Source organism: Otolemur garnettii, unplaced genomic scaffold (assembly GCF_000181295.1).
Source record: "Otolemur garnettii isolate 467f Iridium unplaced genomic scaffold, OtoGar3 scaffold00007, whole genome shotgun sequence".
Lineage (NCBI taxonomy): Eukaryota > Metazoa > Chordata > Mammalia > Primates > Galagidae > Otolemur > Otolemur garnettii.
The window spans coordinates 28694842-28715968 of record NW_003852402.1 but is presented as its reverse complement, the minus strand read 5'-3'; the positions used below and the strand labels follow the sequence as shown (position 1 = coordinate 28715968).

Genomic DNA, 21127 nt, shown 5'->3' with positions numbered 1-21127 from the left:
TCTCTCTCTCTCTCTCTCTCTCTCTTTCTTTCTTTCCTTTCTTTCTTTTATTTTTTATGAATGCCAGTGCCAACTATATTGCAGGTTGTCACGTCAGGGAATTGGGAACGTTTTCAATTAGCAATAATAGCACTTCCGATAAACCTCATTGGCTACAATACTGCCACTGTGTGAAGCTATAGAGTGCATGGTCTTAGCTGATCTCCCTAAGCACTTCATGAAGTAAATATAGTATTTAGCTGTGAATGACATGGAGTGAACAAATTGAACATTGGAGTGATGGAAAGTGATGGAACTGAGAGCAGAATCCAGACTTCATGAAGGAAATTCCTTGAGGAGCTATAGGACCCCAGACGCTGAATGGTGGTAACATCGTGCCTTCCCCTGCTTGTTGCTTTTGAGTTGTCTTTATTTAAATTTTGTTCTTAAATATATTTCCCATCCTACTGGGGTTGTTAAATATAAGATAATAAGCAAGAGAAATAAAACTCCCTGAAAGTAAAAACTGAGAAAGGGGGCATTCTTAAAAAAAAAAATACAAAACAGTATTTTCCATTATGTAAATAAAATGAATATGCACAATGTATACTGTAACGTAAATAATATCTTGTAAAGAGTATTTGTGGATTTCATTAATATAAATATTTGTGTACTTGCTAAAGTTTGAAGGGAAATTATTTTTGAAATGTAGCCACTGTTATTTCTCTGACTGTTTTGTTAGGTCCCAGAACAGGTACAAGAGAATGGTGAACTCTCATCCCCTCTGCAGTCCTGCCTTGGGCTTCTTAGAGTAGCAGATTTTCCTTTGAAACACTCTACAATTAACCAGGTATAACGAATTTAATCCTAAAGAGTATATGACAAATATTTCCCATAATTTGAACTGTTCTCCTTATAGCCATTTGAACTATGATCTTCAAATTGACTAACTTTGTATTTTTCTTCTTACAAAGCCTGCAGGTAGATACCCAATCCACTCCAATTAATAACTAATGATGATAAACTGAAGATAAAATCTTAGCTAACAGTTTCCATCTGTGGCTATGCATAAAATATCTGCTTCTGGCAAGTGACACTATATGCAAATTAAAATTTGAATTCTGCCGGAGTTACATAATAAATTCATATATGCCGAAAATAGAGATTTCCTCACTTTTCACCACCTTCCATTTCTGTAATGTTCAGGAACCCTATAAATACAGTTAGAAATATATTATCTTTATGTATTTCTTTATGACAGTAGGCTTGTTTTGGCTCTCACTTTGAAAGATATTTTAAGATATATTTAATTTAATGAATATTAATAAAGACATTGACATCGCTTTTGATGTCATTGTAACATTCTTAAGGTTAGGGCCTATATGTGATTATTACAATATTGCCCTGGGACCTAATATTTAGCATATACTCTCTGCCTTAAGGCCTTCTCTGTATTTGCTGCCAGCAAAACTATTTATTTAATTTACTGTGTTCTGACTTGACAATGGATATAAGTAATGGGTTCCATGTGCATGCAGCTCTACAGATTTTTAACTCTTGTTACTTCAGATAGGAAATTTTCTCTTCTATCTCTCTCTCTATCTCTATCTCTATCTCTATCTCTACATCTCCATCTCCAACTCTATCTCTATGTCTCTCTCCAGGAAGTTTTAGTTAGCATTAGGTTGTTATTAGGTTGTTCACATTTTGTTGTCTGTGTATCTATACATTAGTCTAATGTTCATTACAAGGAAGCATCATCCTCAGTTAGGGAGCCTTGTCTCTGAGTATGAATTATGAAATTGATAATTACCTTGACATTAAAAGAGCAAGACTTGATGGAATCCAGGGGCTCATAAAGAATGTTAGCAAGTCCAGAAGATTCACTGAGGAAACCGTGACAGTCAAACCGCTCTTTATGAATGCATTCTTGGGTATCTTATGCTTGACATCAGGAAACCAGGCATTTGTGGTTTAATAATATAGCTTTGTTGTCTGCTGGGGTAAGTATGCCATCTTATTTCAAAATTTTTTATTCACTTGAAAAATTGGTTAACCCTAGTAACTAAATAAAGGAACTATACTGAAAAGATCTTTATAGGCATATAAAAATGGATTATATAATTTATACAGTAGTCAATATTTTTAAGGCAAGTGGAATCTAGGAAGATACATGTCCATTATCTTTTCATTGGACAGTACAAAGCTTTTCATATCATCTTATGGAAATGATGTTCTCTTCAAATTTCATTAACGCCTAAAGGATACGTTTTAACTTGTAAATCACTCAGGCTAATCCTTCTCTCCCTTGAGGAATTTAATTACAAAACATTCCCCCAAGTAAGAAAAATAAATTTAAAGTCATATTTGCATAGGTGCTGGGCTGTGCTGTTTTTTTATTTTATTTTTTTTTATTGTTAAATCATGTTTGTGCACATTAATACTAGCATGGGGTACAGTGTGGTGTTTCCATATACAATTTGAAATACTTTCATCCAGTTGGCTGTGTCTGTTTTGACCTCTATTTGTATTTATTTATTTTTTAATTGTTGGAGATTCACTGAGGGTACAAGAAAACAGGTTACACTGATTGCATTTGTTAGGTAAAGTCCCTCTTATAATCATGTCTTGCCCCCCAAAGGTGTGGCACACACCAAGACCCCACCCCCTTATTATTCTTTTAAGATTTTGACTGAGTTCAGCCCTGCCAGCATGACGTTGTGAGTGGTGGACCCTGAGGGCTATGGCGTGCAGCCTGCACTCAGCCTCTGCACCTGCCTTGCCCTGCCCACAGTGGTCCTGGCAGCTGGGCACTTCACACAGGACTTGCTCTGCTCACAGAGCATTAATTTATGGAGAAATATGAATGGGTGACCCCAGAAAATGGTGTTGGGACAGGGGGAATCAGCAATTTTACACAGGAAGCTTTAGGAGATGTTTACTGTAGTCTACCTGAAGTTGGAACAAAATTAAACAAGATGAGTTTGGTGCTTTGGAAAGTGTGAAAGCTGCTAGTGAACGCTATTCTCCTTTATCAGGAGAAAAAACTGCAATTAATGAAGCTCTGGCAGAAAATCCAGGATTTGTCACCAAATCTTATTAAGAAGATGATTGGCTGATCAAGATGGCCCTGAGTAACCCTTCAGAACTAGATGAACTAATGAGTGAAGAAGTGTATGAGAAATATGTAAAATCTATTGAGGAGTGAAAATGGAACTCCTAAATAAACTAGTGTGAAATAACCTTAATAAAATAGATACTAACTGAGTTCAGCTGGTTTCTCTGTATCTCTGAGGTATTATAATACTAGCAATTTCAAGATCTGTAAATGTATAGAAGCAGAAAATGGGAGTTTTGAGAAGCTTGGGAACCCTGGAATGCCTATTTTTTTGTTTTAAAGCAAAAAAAGTGGTGGTGAATCCCACTTTAACTTACTGCAGGATTTATTATCCTATAGGAACTTGGTGAGGGATATTTCTCACTCCCATAAATATTTCTGAAAGTAGTGATTTAATTAATACAGAGGGGAGACTCAGGAGATGACTGAGAATGAATGACTGGGAATATTACTCAGCACGAAAAAGAAATGAGCTGACCAGTCATGGAAAGACAGGGAGACACTGCAAATGTGTGCTACCAAGTGAGAGAAACTGGAATCAAAGGCTGCCTACTTCATTATTGCAAGTATATGACATTCTAGGAGAGGCCAAACTGTGAAGACAATGAAAAGATGAGTGATTGCCAAGGGGTGAAGGGAGCAAGGAACGAATAAGTGGACCCCAAGATGTTTAAGGCACTGAAACTACTTTGTGTGATATTATACATGTCATTCTACATTTGCCAAAACCACAGAATGTACAGCACTAAGCGTGAACTCTATCTAACATATAAACTGTAGACGTGGTGGGATAAATGATGCGTCAACCCAGGCTCATCAATTGTAGCAAATGTCCCACTCTGGTGGGGCATGTTGTAGTGGGGGAGGCTGTGCAGGAGTGGGGGCATGAAGTACCAGAAGACTTCAAAAAGTTTATAGAAAAATGAACTTAAAAGATAAAATTGTAAAATATACTTTCTTTCTCAAGTTAGTCCATCATTAAAGAATTGAAAGTCCCAGGAATTTAACTATGTCAATGGAATGTTTTTACGTTACGTACTAAAGAAAAACAAGATTCCCTTGACAGATTTTTATTTTATTTTATTTTACTTAGGATTAGGAAACAAACAAAAAAACAACAACAAAAGAAATTCAGAAGGAGCCAGATCAGGACTGTAAGGTGGATCCTTAAAGATTTTCCATGGGAACTCTGGCAAAATTGCCTTTGCTGGATGAAATGAATGAGCATTGTTGTGGTGGAGAAAGATTTCTGATGAAACTGTGCCCAGGGCTTTTCTGCTAACGCTTTGGGTAACTTTACCAAAACACCCTCATAACAAGCAGATGTTTTTGTTTGGCCCTCCTGAAAGTCAGCAGGCAAAATGCCTTGAGCATCCCAAAAACCTGTTGCCATATTCTTTTATTTGTATAAATGTATGGGGGTACCTGTGCAGTGTTCTTGCATGCATACATTGTGGGGCGAACAAGTCAGGGCTTCTGTGGTATCCATCACCCAAATAACATATGGTATACAAATTAATTAATTGGTCATTATACCCCCCCTTTCCACAGTTCACCCTTCTGAATCTCCATTGTATATTATTCAACTCTCTAACAACTTTGTTGTTGACTGCCCACTTTTAACTGGACCACTTCCTTCCACATCTTGGTAGCCACTGCAATGATGGTGCTTTGAACCAATTAAGATGTCTGTGAGGTGCTGTGAGCTAAGATGATGCCACGGCACTCAACCTAGAGTGACAGACTGAGACTCTATCTCAAAAAAAAAAAAAAGATGTCTACAAGTAATGGTTATTATTTCCACTGTTAATTGTTGTTTCTCTACAGTTAGCGCATAAACAAGATGGATTTTATACTTGAAAATTGCTGTGGACAATCTTTAACATCATCTTGTCTCTTCTTATAATGAGTTTTTGATTTGTAAACTGCTGATTTCTTTGGGGCATTGTCCCCAAAATCTTTGCATAAAGTATTAGTGATTTCACCATTCTTTCACCCAAACTTCACCACAAATTTAGTGTTTTTTCTTATTTTAATTATAGTAGAATTCATGGTGCTCTGATAGGGTAAAGTGATGCCTTAACCTTCTTAGTTCCTCACACTGGATCCTGTTTGTATATAATACATTTGCATGAGCTTATTTTGATGGAAAATTTTTTGAATTGCATAATTTTTTTCCATAATATGCATTTTCCATGAACTTTCTGAACACCTCTCAGATATGGAAACTTTCTCTACTTTCTGCTCAATATTGCTATGAACCTTAAACTGCCTTAAAAAATAAAGTGTTCTCTGAAAGGAAAAGAAATAAAAAATGCAAGTGATATACGCACTAAATAAAAGCTATTAGATGAAATGCCGTAACAGAGAAATGGTTCAGGCAATTCTACCAGCCATTTTGACCTGAGTAGATCTATTACTAATTTGATGTTCAATGCCTTATTCAGGTTTGTAGAGCACATTTCAGAGGTACTACCCAGTCTCAACCACCATTTCTTTAGTGCCCAGCTCTGCCACCATGACTAGCCTTGGCAACCATTTAGATTAATGTGCCTCTTTTACTCTCAATGTTGATTGAATGAATCAGAGGCCAGTCATTGTCTCTGACTGAGGAATTGTTCATAGAAAAGACGTTTATTTGGGATAGGCATTTCAGGAAAGTGCAAGTTCAGGAATCAAGGCATGACAAGCTTGGACAAGTGAACAGAGAGGCTAAGCAAGAAAACTAAAGAAGAAGCACAGAGAGGAACAGAGCTGTGAAAGAGAAAGTCAACATGCCTTGGCAGTCTCTCATGTCAGCATATTTCTTTGGCCTGCCTTCCTCCCAGTTACTCCCATTTGACAGCTCAAATTTAAACCACCTCTACCTTTTTTTCTCCCTTAAGTTAGTTTATGTAGATCACTGCTAGCTACATCCAAAAGGTCACTGCTAGCTACATCCAAAAGCTTAACTAAGGTATTTCTTCTGGTAGGCAGTTAACTGCTCACAGTTTTTTTTACATCTTCTAATGAATTAAATATATTATGACTAATAAGTAGAGCCTGCAGAGGTGGACAGTATCACCTAATTACATTCAGAGCGAGGTGTCTATCCTGTAAGATTAACACAAAGAGATTACATGCAGGAAAATTTTATTATGTGATTGTTGCTATGGCTATTTAATTACTGATAAATCTACAAATTAAAGTTAATATAAGCTATTTTTAATTTAACTTAGTATTAAATATTTAAAATACGACAAAGGAAAGTGGTGATCCTAATTAAGAAGACATTTTTTAATCTTGTAAGGCAGGGAAAATTGAACGTAATTAAATTCAGAAAATTTTTCTTCAATGTGATCCACTCACCATATCACTTTTATATGTACAATAGGCCCTGAGAAACTTGTTTAAAAAATGTATGGCAAGGCATGGGTTAAAAATTTTGATACTGTTCTTCATGTAAATTGGAATTGAAGGATTGATTCGATTCATGGTGGGGGATGGTGGGTGCCAGGTTTCTCACTGTTGGAGAGGGAATTCAGATTTAAGGAAGGAGAGAATGCTAGAATGCTAATGCCTATGATGATGGGTTAGAGTTGGAGACATCACTGAGAAGTCACGTTCCCAAAAAATGGTTTTTAGAATTGGAGTGGAAAGGTGAGTCTGGAGCATCTTAGAGTACCAGAAAGTAAGAAAGCACTTTTAAAATACCCCACACTGAAGGAGAACATGAATGGGGCATCGGAGATAACAGAACGAGTTCCCAGGGTCCAACGCTGGAATACTCTGAGCAACAGAATAAACAAAGTAGCATGAAATTATAACCCAAAGCATGACATGAATATCCATGAGTCCATAGAGACATAAATCAATGAATAAAATATCAAAGAGTGGAGAAGACACATGTCTCTTATACATAAAAATGCCAAATAGTTTGTGCTCTGCCTTAAGGGAGGTGGAAAATAACTCTTTGCTTCTTAAACTCGGGCTGAGCATGACTTTCTTCCTAGGAGGACATTATAGAAAAGAGGGTAAAGAAAGAATAAATTTACAGCAAAGAAACATGGCAAGCAAAACCTCAGCCGAGTGATAAAGGACAGCGTCAATAGTCCTGTTGATAGTATATACATTTCTTATGTGATGGAGATAAAACTACATCTCTGCCATAAGCCCAAGCCCATAACCTCAGTCATCAGGCAAATTTGAAATGTGCCATTGTAGGTGCATTCTGCAAAATACTTTGCCACATTTCTCAAAATTTACACAGTCATCAAAAAAATAAAGATTGTCTAAGAAATATTTACAGACAAGAGGAACCTAAAGGGAAGTGTATTTTATGAAAAAATTAAAAGGTAGGTACTGGTTCTTCCTCCAAAGAATTTTATATAAGAGAGCTGAGGTGGACTACAGGTGATTTTGATGCCTTTGGTCCAGAACTACATCTGAGGAACACTGCCCTAGTGTGTGAATTAGGGTAGAAACTCTGTCTTACTCATTATTGTAGCTCAAGGCATTAAGTGCAAGTATGTAGTTAGCAATCACTAAATATCATGCCTACTGATTATTGCTTTAGTTCATCATTAGTAAATAGCGATTCTCCTGCCTCTGGCTCTCAAGTAGGTGGGACCACAGGCACCTGACACAACACCGGGCTATTTTTTAGTTGTGGCCATCATTGTTGTTTGGTGGGCCCGAGCTGGATTTGAACTCTCCAGCTCAGGTGTATGTGGCTGGTGCCTTAGCCACTTGAGCCATAGGTGCCGAGCCTATATATACGTTTTTAAAAAGAAAAATTTGTAGTAAAATCATAACACTCAAGTCATGTTTGATGTCTACAAATACAAGATAAAATATAAAAGATAACAAATTTTATCAATATATGTTGAGTATTATAATTTTAATACAGTTTTTCCCTTACTTAAAAGTGATTATCTTTTTGTGGCACCTTCCATATTAAACTATTCATGGAACTATTTATAAGTGGTCAGATTTATGCCATAAAAATTTCTATACAAAGAATAATATTTAATAGAGACTTAAATATTAAAATTTATATTCAAGGAATCATGTGAAGTGCTAGGGGAATATTGATACACACACACAACACACATACACAGATTTCCCATCTACGTCCCTCCCTTTTATGAAGGTACATGTGATATGTAGGACTCCCCCAAATAATCCATAATAAAATCTCCTCATCTCAAGATCTTTACTCATATTTGCAAAGTCATTTTTGCCACATAATGTATTTATAGGTTCCAGAGATGAGAGGAAGTGCATATGTGGATCTATTGGGGGAGTTATTATTCAGATTATCGCAATCGGTTACAAATCCAGAGTTCCCTCCGTTCTCACTCCTGCTGATAAAATGACCCTGTATTTCATTTTTTAACTTCAGATGTCATTTCTTGGCTGACAACACCAAAATATTTATATATCTTCCCTTCCAAATTGTGCTCCCCCTTCTCCAGATGCCTGTAATACATTTTGACAAGATCTATGTCTTTTGAAAATAACATAGCCAAAATCAAAGTCACCATATCCTTCAAATGCACCTTATGACATAATTCAATGATCTTCTTAGTTTTATTATAATTACAATCCATTAGACTATAAAATACATCCATCTCTAGAACCCTAGTATATCCCATAAGGCATCTACCAAGTCAATAATTTCAACAACTCCGTGATGTTCAATGCACATGATATCCAGTCCTCTAGCTTTTACTATAATCTATATGCTAATGACCACATCTTCATCTCCCATATTTCTTCTGAACTCTGAAGTAGTAAATCCAGCTGTAGAGGCAGTATCTCATTTTAATGTTTAATAAATACCTCAAAGTCAACATATTCCAAAAGAATAAAGATCTCACCAAAGCCTATACAGTTTCGTCATGACTATCCCTCTGACTTCAACACCTTTCTACTTCCCACTTGTTCTGTGAACTCCTTTCTTGCCTGATTCAGGGACCTTACACTTGAGGGTTTTTTCCTGCCTGACAACCTGTTCACCTGGGTCGATCCCCTATTTTCAAATAAATATCTACTTAAAAGTTTTATCCCCAAGAAGCCTTCTGGTCCCACTCTATCTGAAAGAGCAACCTTAATTTAACTCAGTTTTCCTTAAATATTTTTCTTTATAACATCTTTTGGTTTCTGGCATTATTATTCTTCCAAATACAATAGCAGTCTGTGTTTGATAAATACATAACTGAATGTATCTCCACTGCTGTGTCCCCAATCCAAGTCCTTTGTCATACTATACATATTAAAATGTGTACTAGGTTTTCCTGTATATGGTCTCTCTACACTGCCATCAATACCACTACTCTCTACAAAACATCATTAGTTTCCCTCAAGGTTTTTGACTATATGATTCATCTTTCACAAAACACAAATTGTCTTTGTGTAAGCATAGCGTCTACCCAATTCATGGTGCATACCTTGTTCAGCTTTCCGTGACCAGTCTGGCCATGTCAACATCTATCCTGCCTTCTGTGACTTCCATACATTGTCTCAGAGTTTTTAATGTCTCAGTACATTGTTCCAGTCAAGATCCTGTTACACGTGTTCCGGGGAAGACCGTCCTCTTGAATAAACAGTGCCTCCCATACCCTGCCCAAGGTCTGCCTCTTGAACACATTTGCTCTTCACTGTCTGATTGATAACTTTAGTTTGGATCAGTTCTCATCCACAGACTATTCATGTATCATCTGGATAATTCATTATTCACAATGCTAATCTCAGTTTCTTTCATCATATATGCAAAGCCATGAGCCACCTAGTTCCAGCAACCAGAGAGGCCAGCGCAGGCCAGAACTCTCAAAATGCCTGGGAGAAGAGACACCTGTCTTTTCCTGCTAAAATGATCTATCGTCTATCCTGGGAGCATACATTGTGTGTTCCCTTCCTTACCTCAAATGCCACATGTCATAGAGGTTTGCTCCAGGGACAACCTAAAAGTCCTCTGACCTGCTTTTCTGACCTGAGATAGTTCAGTCTCCACCAGTGTAGCAGCGATTGCCCAGACGTTATCCCAAACTGCCTCCGTTTCTCCTGGACACACACACATAGATTGCATTTCCTCGGAGTTAGGTATACCATGGTATACTCAGGTCAAATTCTGCATTTTGGATTCTGAGTAATGTAATATGGAGAAAAATAATGTATGTCATCTATATGCTGTTACAGGTTTGAAATCTGTACCCCTTTATTCCAAAATATATAATGACATCCTAACCCCCAGTGCTTCAGTATTTATTTGGAAACAGGGTAATTGCAGATGTATTATAATTACTTAAGTTAAGATGAAGGCATACTTGAGTAGGTTCGGAGCCAAATTTGATAGGGTGGGTATCCTTAGAAAAGGATTTCAATTTGAACCCAACAGACACCCCAGGGGAAGCAGAGACTGGAGGTATACGGCTACAGGCCAAGTAACATGAAACATTGTCAGCAAACCACCAAAGCCAGGAAGAGGCCAGGAATGAATTCTCTACTGGTTTTGGAGGGAGCATGGACCTTCTTATGGCTTGAATTTAAATTTCTAGCATCCAAAAATGTAAGACAATATAGTTTTGTTAACTTAATTTCAGGTGTACAAAAGATCATCCTTGGATAATGTATTTTGGTAAATGTTGTATGATATATGAGTAGGCTAAGGACTGTAACACCAAATATCACTAGCTTTACAAAATTAAATTTTATTTCTTACTCATCTAACAGTTTGTTGTGGGTATTAGAAGTCCAGCTTCCTAAGGTATTAAATTCTTATACTATATCCTTCAAATCTGGCCTACAGACAGGGGAGAAGGAAAACCAGAGTTTTTATACAAAGTATTTTTTATGAATCCAACTGGGAAAAGGCTTATGTAACTTCTGCTCTCACTTCATCAGCTAAAACTTAGTTACATGGTCAGACTTCACTGCCAACCTGCAGGTCCATCTAGTCACTACATCAAGTTCAAACTCTAGGTTCTCCAGGTAATCCATTGCTCTTGCTATCAGTTTTGGATCTGGGTCTTCCTAGTATAGGGTCCTATAACTAAAAAACAAAACAAACAAAACACACAAATGACTTATCTGACACCCAACCAGAAAGATGGACCAGGTATAGAATAACAACAATTTTGAATATACAAAGGAAAACAGTAAGTTATACACAGTTGTTACTAATCCATTAAAACTTTTTAAATTCTATTGAATGAGAATTAAGAAAACCTCACACACACACACACACACACACATACACACACCCCTCCAGCTGTTCATCCTCAGATATCATTTTTCTTTGTTGCTCACACTATCAAGCTGATAAGGTATTCCCAAACATTGTAGGCTGATGTTTTGAGAACATAACCCCCAAATCTCAGTGGCTTAACACAATATAAGTAGCATAATATAAGTGTCATAACATAATATAACTTGTGTTATAACACAATGTAACTTCTGTTAGAGCACAATACATAACTTTTGTTACCTATCTAACTTGTGAAATATATATTACACAGCATGCAATGGGTGTTCTAACACAATATTACTTGCAAAGTGGTTCAATGTGAATGTTTGGCTGATGGCCACAGTTGTATCTAAATATGTCCTAATAAATTAACAGCTCTGTCATTCCACAGAGCTTTAAACTCCTCTGCTAAACCCTCCAAACTTTTCAAAAAGACAAGGGAAGAAAGAATGGGAGGATCCCTCTGAAAGTGTGATGGGATTAACATATGGATTAATTTCCATTGGTTGCTATAACAAAGGATCACAAATAACCAGGTTTAACACTATGAAATTTGAGCTGAGTTACTTATCTTTGTGTATTACAATTATCTTTTCAGATGTATACACTTTAAACCAGTAAATACAGTAGTTCCTCTATAGTTGACACCTCCCTACCTTGACCACCTACTTATGTTGACCTAATTTTCATAAACCAAACAGGTACCACATGTATGTAACAGTACAGGTGGCCTGGCTCCTTATGTTGATCACCTGAGTATATTGACCAGTTTGTTACAGTCCCTTGGGTGGTCCACTTACAGAGGTTCTACTCTGCATAAAACCTATGAGATCATCTCATTCCATAATATACAATGGATAGTGTTTCTTCTATTATTTTGCTAGATATTCTCCATAATCTACTATCTTCCCCATACATTAATCTTTCCATTTGCAATAGCTTCCTCCCATTAATATTTAAACAAGTTTGTATCTTTATGATAAAATGAAATCCCCGTCTTTCTCCCATTTTACCTTAGAGCACTATTTCTTTTCACATATTCATAGCCAAACATATTGAAAGTGTTATTCATTTACTCTGTGCCACATCTTTAGGATCCACTGGTCCATGTTTTCCATTCTAGGTTATATGTACACAATTCAAGCAAGTTGACTTTTCACAAAGTAGTAAACAACTGTCGTCTCGCTAGCTATAATAGGCTTTTTTCTGAATAATCTCAATTCCTTTCATATCATGTGAGACAAGCCAAAGTTTAAAAGATATCAAATACACACTCCGTGATAATCTATCATCATTATAATATTCATCAAATCAAATGATTCATGAAAAAGAGTTTTCATGTGGAGGCTTCTATAAGGAGAATGTTTTATCACCACTACTTTCCACCTCAATGGTTCCTTTTATGTTAATAGAAGAATTACTAAGATATAATTTACAAGTCATAAAATTCATCATCGTAAAGTGCACAAATCAATGAGTTTTAGTATATTCACAGTACAGCTAATTCTGCTGTCTAATTTCAGAATATTTTCACAACTCCATAGAGAACTTCATTAGAAGTCTTTACCTATACCTCTCCCCAGCTCCTGACAACTACTAATCCACTTTTCTCCTCGTCTATTTCAGATATGTCATGTAAGTGTAACCATATGGTGTATAGTCTTTGGTGACTGGCTCTTCCACACTTTATTCCTTCTGTTACTTAATTTTATCTCATGGCATAAATATCCAACGATTTGTTTATCTACAAAAATTTCCATCTTCCATTCTTCCAGCCACTGGGAGTGCTGCTAGCAGAGAGGCCTTTTCTGTTGGAAGATCCTACATTCAATAACTGGGCAACATGGCACTATAAATGATTAAAAATTTCCCTTCATTTTGAAAGTTTTGAAGATCTGCTTTGGTTTCAGCTGCTCTGGGAGGTTGTCTGTGGCCTTCGTTGACACTTTATCACAGTCCTAATCTTCCCACTACCTAATTCTGCCCTCTTAGTTTTTATATTTTGTCAACCTAAAATCACTCTCTAAAAAACTGCTTATATGCTAATTCCCATTTCAGAGTCTTATTTTCCGCATGACTGAATGTGTAACATCATTGTATATGCTTCCTGCAGATAATTTTATTTATTTACATAGTTTTCCTTTTCATCTAAAAGTTACAATCATTAATTTCTATCTCTACTTCATTCTCCTCTGAACTCATTTATCTCACAGATAGCTAAAATGTTCTCTAGGATACCTCACAGTCAACTAAAAATAAACATATCAAAGATGGAAATCATGATTTACTCTCTGAAACCCTCTCTTCAGTCATGTTTTAGCATAGCTAGAATATATTCTAAGAAACTACTTTTTAATTTTTTTTGGAAAGTCTGTGTGTCATTTATTGACGGGAGTTTATATACATTTGTTTTCTTTCCCTAGTGGTTTCCTTCAAAGCACAGGCACAGAGTCCTTGAGAAGGGCAGTCTCTGAACGAGGGAGCCAGGAACTCAGGATGTGCACGTCTTTGGCAGGCCTGTTACCCAGGCAGGATGCAAGCCTTCAAGCTGGAATTCTATTGGGTATTTGAGAGGGACCAAGGTGGGCATAGAGAGAAAGTCTTCCACAGACTCACATCTCAGTCCAGGCCTCCTCTCTCCCTATCCAAGTCCATCCCAGTTTTGAGACCCTGGGAGGCAGCTCAATCAGGGCCACCCACCTCAGTAGGGGCAGATTCTTTGATCCATACCCTGTTTGAACACACCTGCTTCTGCTGGTCGCACAGTTAAAGAGAATCAGCCTTATAGAAAGAGACAGACCACTTCTCTCTCTGACATTCCCCAGCACCTCTCTTCAGCTGCATCCATGCAGGAACCGCTGGAAAAACTGAGGCTGCTTCTCAGTGGAGCTGAGTGTGCCACGTCCTCAGACCTTCAGCAGATAGCACAGAGAGTGCACATCTACGCAGGCTGACAACTGTGCTCCCTGGTCCACACATGCACTGTCCTGCCTCTGTCCTGCTAACTGCCAGTGCCTAGAATGGAGCTCCTGCAGGCCTGGAACTGGGACCCAAGGCTAGTCTGGGTAGGCACTTGGCAATTTTTTGGTAGGGAGGTGGTGAAAAAAGTAGATGGGTATGAGAAGAATGAAAGGGCTTCATTTGATAATTAGAGATCTGAAGTGATTTTACCTTTATTTCCTTCACTTAAAGCCAATCATGAGATTTCGCAGTGATTTCTGGGTGGGCACAAAAGGGCAGTGGTGTTAATCATCATCAGGCTGTGGCCCAGTTGGCCTGAGGAGTATGGGCAGGGCCGGCCCTCACTGGGGCAGCTGGAGGAGCACAGACTGCCCCGCTGGCAGGTAGGTGATGTTCTGAGAGCACGACAGCTGGAATGTGATGCCCTCTGCAGCCTCCAGCTTGCAGAGCCCAATCAGGCCATCACCCACTGTGGCCAGTGAGTTGGCAATCAGCTCTGCTGCCTTGGAGTCGCCCTCGGCAAAGATGATGGCTGCCTTTTGCTGCTGCTCAGCCTTTTCACCACAAGCCTGGCCCTCTCTGCTTCCTGCTGAGCCACCTGTCTGGCTCCCACCACTTCTGTGAACTCCTTCCTAAAGGTCAGATGTGTCAAGGAAACATCATCCAGGGTGAGCCCAAAGGTTGCTGCTCACTCCGTAAGGTCATGGCTCACCTGCCTGGAGACGAGCTCTCTCTGGGTGATTAGCTCTCCAGCATCGAAGCCACCACTGACTTGAGGATCTCTGTAGTAATAGATGGCAGCACACGCTCATCCTAGTCCTCTCCGTTGCTGGTGAAGATTCGAGGAAGCTGCCTTGGCACAGACTGGAAGGGGATGCACAGCGTGATGTTGACCTTCTGTAAATCTTTGCTTCCAGTGATAACTGGCATGTTACGTGGTTGAGAGCAGCAGTCAAAGATAATTGGTTTCTGTACCCATGGGATCAGAAATTGAGTCCCTTCCCCTAACACAATGTTCTTCACTCCACGGAATTGGTCGCAGATGACAGCTCTGTGTCCAGCATCCATACTATACAAAGCAGAGTTCACGCCGCTGGCAACCGCCACAGGCCGAACTTGCCAATGGACTCAAACACTTTGGCAGCCACGTTTCCTTCTGCTGAACCCACTCACACCTGGTTCCACTCTGACCTCCACATGAATTCCCCCAGAAACTACTTTTAGTCTAATCTTTTCCTTGCATTATTTGTAAGACACTCTTAACGCAGTAACTGTGACTACTGCACAGATAAGGTCAGTAGGTCTAATACAGATATTTTCCTAAGGACTTTGCAGGTACTCATTCATTTAATTCTCACAACCCTACAAAGTAGGTTTCATGTTTTTATTTTCATAGAAAATTGTCATATGAAGAAATGCATAAATTATATAAGGCCCTGATATCAAAACAACGATTTGTATATCAATAAGTTCTTTCCTAAAATCTACACGCTAATTGTTTTCTTATACTGCTCACTGACAAATGCAAATATTGGTTTGAACTTTGAATGTATTTTGAGATGAGTGAGCTAAAGAAACAGCTAGTCATATATGTTGTGGCTAATAAGAATAACAATGGGCAGGAACATGTTATTTGAACCTGCTATTATTTTGTATATCTTTTGTGATTTGCGGACAAGAATGTTTAGCTCCCTATGATCAGAAAAGAAGATCCTTCAACCTAGGATGCCCAAAGTCTGTCTAAACAAGTTTATATATGCTTAGAGTAATAGTATATACAAGGCAAAATTTATCTGTCCATCTGTCTATATGCCTACCTGCCTACCATGTATCTGTCAATCCTCACATGTGTAGTCAGAGTTAAAGTCCTTACCTGCCACTAAGATACACAACATCAATCAGATGAACAACTCAGAAGTCAAAACTTGAGTGTTATCATCACAATCTTCATCTCCCTTTCATTACCCCCATGTAATCAATTAAGTCATATTTTATTATTGATATTCTAAAATGTAGCTGCTTGTTCCCAACCAAAGCATGACTCTCCACACTAGCCCTTGCATTCACCCGAAAGACTACTTACTTTCAGCACTATTCTAGATGCCCCCTTCTTGTACTTTGACACCCAAACACTGACCACCTGATACCCTACTGTCTACTTTTATTCCCAATCAATCCTCTTTAAGCATCATAGAGTAGTTTTAATATAAAAGTATAACAATGCCATTTTTTCTCTTTAAAACATTTCTGTGATTTCCCTTGCTTTAAGACCAAAATCCATAATAGAGCTTGCAAGTCTTCACATAATGATTCTTCTTGCCAGTCTCTCCAAAATTAACACCCCGTTATTACTCCCCTGTCCACCTTCTTTCAGGTAAATTAGCATGTACCATGCTCTTTCACACCTCAGGACCACTGTACGTGCAGGGTTTTGGAAAGCTCCATATCTGAGCTGACTCACATCTATGATTTCACTCAGTCAACACTTTTTCAGGAAGTCTAGAGTAACTCTCAAACTAGAACAATATCCCCTATTATAAGCTTTCATAGCACTATGTCTTTTTCATTTATACCTAAGTTGGCCAGTAGTTGACCACAATATATACTTTAAATTATGGCCTAACCACATATAAGAACATTAGAAACCACCCTTAAATACATTCGGGACATTTTTATAGATTATATTCACAGGTAGCTGAAGCATTTTTTAAAAGATATATTTAATGACGTCAAGCGGAAACACATTTTAACTACTGCCTTTGGCTGGGAGCACGGGGAAAAGCTGGAAGTCACGGCCAGTATTACCTACTAACCTAACCTACATCCCAAACCATATCTTCATAAAATCACTCTTGTTAAAAATGACTCATAAACAAATATATCAAGCTTTAAAATTCCATGAAAAAATCTGTTGTAGTCAATACTAAAAATTCAATTTATTGATAGAATTTTAGGACATTTGATTTGTAACGTATTGCACTTGATACTAGTATCCCTTCTAATTTGAGGAGCGAACTACACACCTAGATGAGAGTGTAGTTACTAAAAATGAGCAGAGGGGCAAGGAATTTGGTTGATCTGGGTACAGGAAAAGCAGTCCAATTGGATACCCTAGTATGATTTTAAAGTCAAGGAATCAAAAGTTTAAGTGGGGCAGGAGCAAGAAAATTGGAAAGGAGTGGCCTCATTAAAATCCCACGACATGACTTTCCGTCTGGAATTGACTATTCTGCTGGATGATACACAAAGGCCAGGTCATGGTGCCGATAGAAGAGGAACGGGCATATTTATAGTTTGGTCACATCATCCCTATCTCTAGTCTTCCATGTTGCTGATACTCAGAATATTGGGAGCAATATGAGATTTAAAAGTGTGATTATATTTTCCTCTCATTTCTGAACACTTTGTCTTTGTTAAAAATAAAACAGTCCCAAAATCTAGGCAAGGAAGGAAACATTTTTCATTGAGACCTACACTGTGACAGAACAGTATTGGCACATTTAATTCCTGCTACAACACTTATACTGATTAAGAAAATCTCTATATTATAGGTTGGGAAATAAAGGGTCCAAAACAATGAATATTTTTTTCTATAATACAGAAGTGCAGAGTTGAATATCTATCTCCTTCTCATGGCCATTTGCACTCTATCATACCTGCTGAGTTAATCGCCTATTATTTATTGCCTTCCAGATCTTTTCCCCAACCTTTCTATCAACCTGAAAGCTTGTTTTTCTGCACATCATACAACCTAATTCACACGTTGACAAAATGATTTAACAACAAATGTTTGCCTACAACAAGATAGATTTGTTTTAATGGTTTCCTATATTCATTTAACCCCAAAGAGTTGAAAGAATGCCAATCTGCTCAAGACATTTCAGGCTTCAAAGGAGCTGGGGAGGATTAGAAAGGTGTAGCAGGATGAGTTGGTTGTATCTGCAGGAAAAGGTCACTCAACCCTCACTGAAGGTGACTGTGATCTAAGAGGAGGTGCTTGCTTTCTATTAGGTTAAATTTCTCCTCCATGGAGAAGAGCTGAAGGACAGGAGAGGCTGCAACTGCTCAGCCTGTTTCAGACAACTAGTAGCCGTAGTGTAGCGAGGGTCCACACGGGCTTCTTACAGGACTTCAGAGGAATGTTTCTCCATTTGCAAAGCAGATAGCAATTTCATAAAAATCGGCAGCAGCAGCAACTGGATTCTTGTGTTTGCTTTTTATTAAGCCCCTGAGTTGATTTTGGTAGTGATGGCCCAACAATTACACTTTGAGAAACATGAACTTGGAGACAGACTTTTCTGACTATAAACTAGTGATAAGTGTTCTTCATGAAAAACTTCCAGTATCTCTATCTCTTTCTGCTAATCTTCTGCCAACTAATCAACGTTATTTTAGTTGTCTATGTCTTATTTTTTTTTTTGTATACCTCCTTCCATGCAATGTACTATTTTTTGTTTTGTCTCTGATACAACAGCTCTTGACAACAACGTGGTAGATGGCAAAATGGATTGTCTTTATGGAAAGAAGGATTATTCTATGGCCAAAACATATATTTATGCTGTTAGCATTGAGAAGGATTCCCAAGTTGGTTTCAGCCATTGTATTAATTGGCATATCCATATTTTCTATTTCCAGAAAACAAAGCACTAGTATGTAGGCCAAGAGGGAAAAGTCAACAAATAAAACGTTTTTTCCTGGCCAGGTTTAACCTATCTCAAGATGATGGATTGGTATGACCCAAAATGTTGATAGAATGCCTTTGTCTAGATAACTAGATATCAGACTTACTGAAGTACTTACAGCTTAGAAATAAAACCTGATTAAATGAAGTTAGGCCATCTGGCTTCTAAATATGGAAAGGAAGGCAACTTACTATATTTGTTGTATTTATTTTATCTTATACGGGCAACTTTGGCTGCATGGTTGAATAAGATTTAAATTACAGGCTTGCCACCTATAGCTCAGCAGCTAGGGCGCCAGCCACATATACTGGAGCTGATGGGTTTGAATCCAGCCTGGGCCTACCACACAACAATGACAACAACAACAACAACAACAAAAAATAGCCAGATATTGTGGTGGGTAACACCTGTAGTCCCAGCTACTTGGGAGACTGAGGCAAGAGAATTGCTTACACCCAAGAGTTTGAGCTTGCTGTGAGCTGTGATACCATAGCACTCTACCCAGGGCAACAGCTTGAGACTCTGTTTCAAAAAAAAAAAGGGTGGCACCTGTGGCTCAATGAGTAGGGAACCAGCCCCACATACTGAGGGGGAAGGGTTCAAACCCAGCCCCAGCCAAACTGCAACAAAAAAATAGCTGGCTGTTGTGGTGGGCACCTATAGTCCCAGTTATGCAGGAGGCTGAGGCAAGAGAATCGCTGTGAAGAAGGTTGCTGAGAGCTGTGATGCCACAGCACTCTACCGAGGGTGACAAAATGAGACTCTGTCTCAAAAAAAAAAAAAAAAAAAAGACTTAAATTACAATCTTCTTACTTTGTTAGGTAGGTTGCCAAATAACATTACCATATATAGGAGTTTAAGGAGCTTATCTTGAAACAGTCAATCAAAGCCTTTGACTATTAACTCCTAATATCATTCTTTCAAGTAACATAATTATAGAAATGAATCTATCTATATCTCAAGTTCTCATTGTTTCCTGAGATACAGTCGAGAATGTCTAACACAAATTCATTGTATCTCACAAAAAATTTACTCTCACATTACTGTCTTTCTGGACTTATCCTATGTTATTAACCACTCCCATCAGTTTTCCATTACGTTTTAGAAATCTTTGCTTCATGATATTTTTATGGTTCCTGGCAGCATGACCCCAGACCAAGTCTTAAATTCTCTGTGGCATTCCACAGATACCTCCTAATTGGTCTTTTGTCTCCTGTGTCTTACCAATTCAGTGAATTCTGCACTTCTTCATCTTTTCTAAATGATAGTCCTCATCTTGTCACTCAAATTTTCAATGCCTTATCAGTGTCCCTAAAATGGATTATTAACCTTGTGCTCAGGGATTAGAAGCAACTTCTTATTTTCTATGTCTATTCCAAATCTTCTCTTTATTGCTTTCTCAATCAAAAAATAAATGTATTATGTTGAATTGTGGTTTCCTACAAGATTACGTCTAACTGCAACCCGGGAATGTGAACTTATTTACAAAAGTGGTCTTTGTGGATGTAATTACATTAAAGATCTTGAGATAAGGTCATTCCGGGTTAAGGTTAATGCTCAATCCAGTGACAAGTATTCTTATAAGAAGAGAGAATAGGAGAGGACACAGAGGAGAAGGCTACAGAAGACAGTGCAGAGATTGGAGTAAACTAAGCCAAGGAATCCTAAGATTCCCCAGAAAGTAAAAGAGGCAAGGAAAGATTTCTCTCAAACTTTTGGAAGGAGTATGGCCATCCTGATACCTCGAACTATGAAAGAATAAGTGTTTTATTTTTTTTAATCATAAACACATAGATTATATATACATTAATGCATGTATGGGGTACAATGTGCTGATTTCATATAGAATTAGGAGTGTTTACATCACACTGGTTAATATAAACCTCATCTCATTTACTTAATTATTATGTTAAGACATTTATACTCTATACTTAATGAATCCGACAAGTACTCTTGCATTATGCACCATAGGTGTGATCCCACCATTCACTCTCCCTCCATCTGACCTTCCTTCTCCCTTCCCATTCCCTGCTTCTTCCTTCTTCATCCTGGGCCATAGTTGTGATCTATTCTTTCTATGAACGTGTGAGTGATTGTAAATTGGATTCATAATAATACTGAGTACATTGGATATTTTTTCTTCCATTCTTGAGGTACTTT

The 21127-nt window shown here is 37.9% G+C and overlaps 1 non-coding gene and 2 pseudogenes across 1 annotated transcript; 1 reads left to right on the top strand and 2 right to left on the bottom strand.

Moving 5' to 3' along the window:
- Positions 1-3187, top strand: part of LOC100947723 — a 6336-nt pseudogene extending 3149 nt beyond the window's left edge.
- Positions 42-178, bottom strand: LOC111723078. Its single transcript, XR_002771698.1, has one exon. It is a non-coding gene; the product is annotated as a U4 spliceosomal RNA (small nuclear RNA).
- An 11439-nt stretch (positions 3188-14626) lies between the features above and the next one.
- On the bottom strand, positions 14627-17544 carry LOC100943714 (annotated as a pseudogene).
- Positions 17545-21127: the final 3583 nt, after the last annotated feature.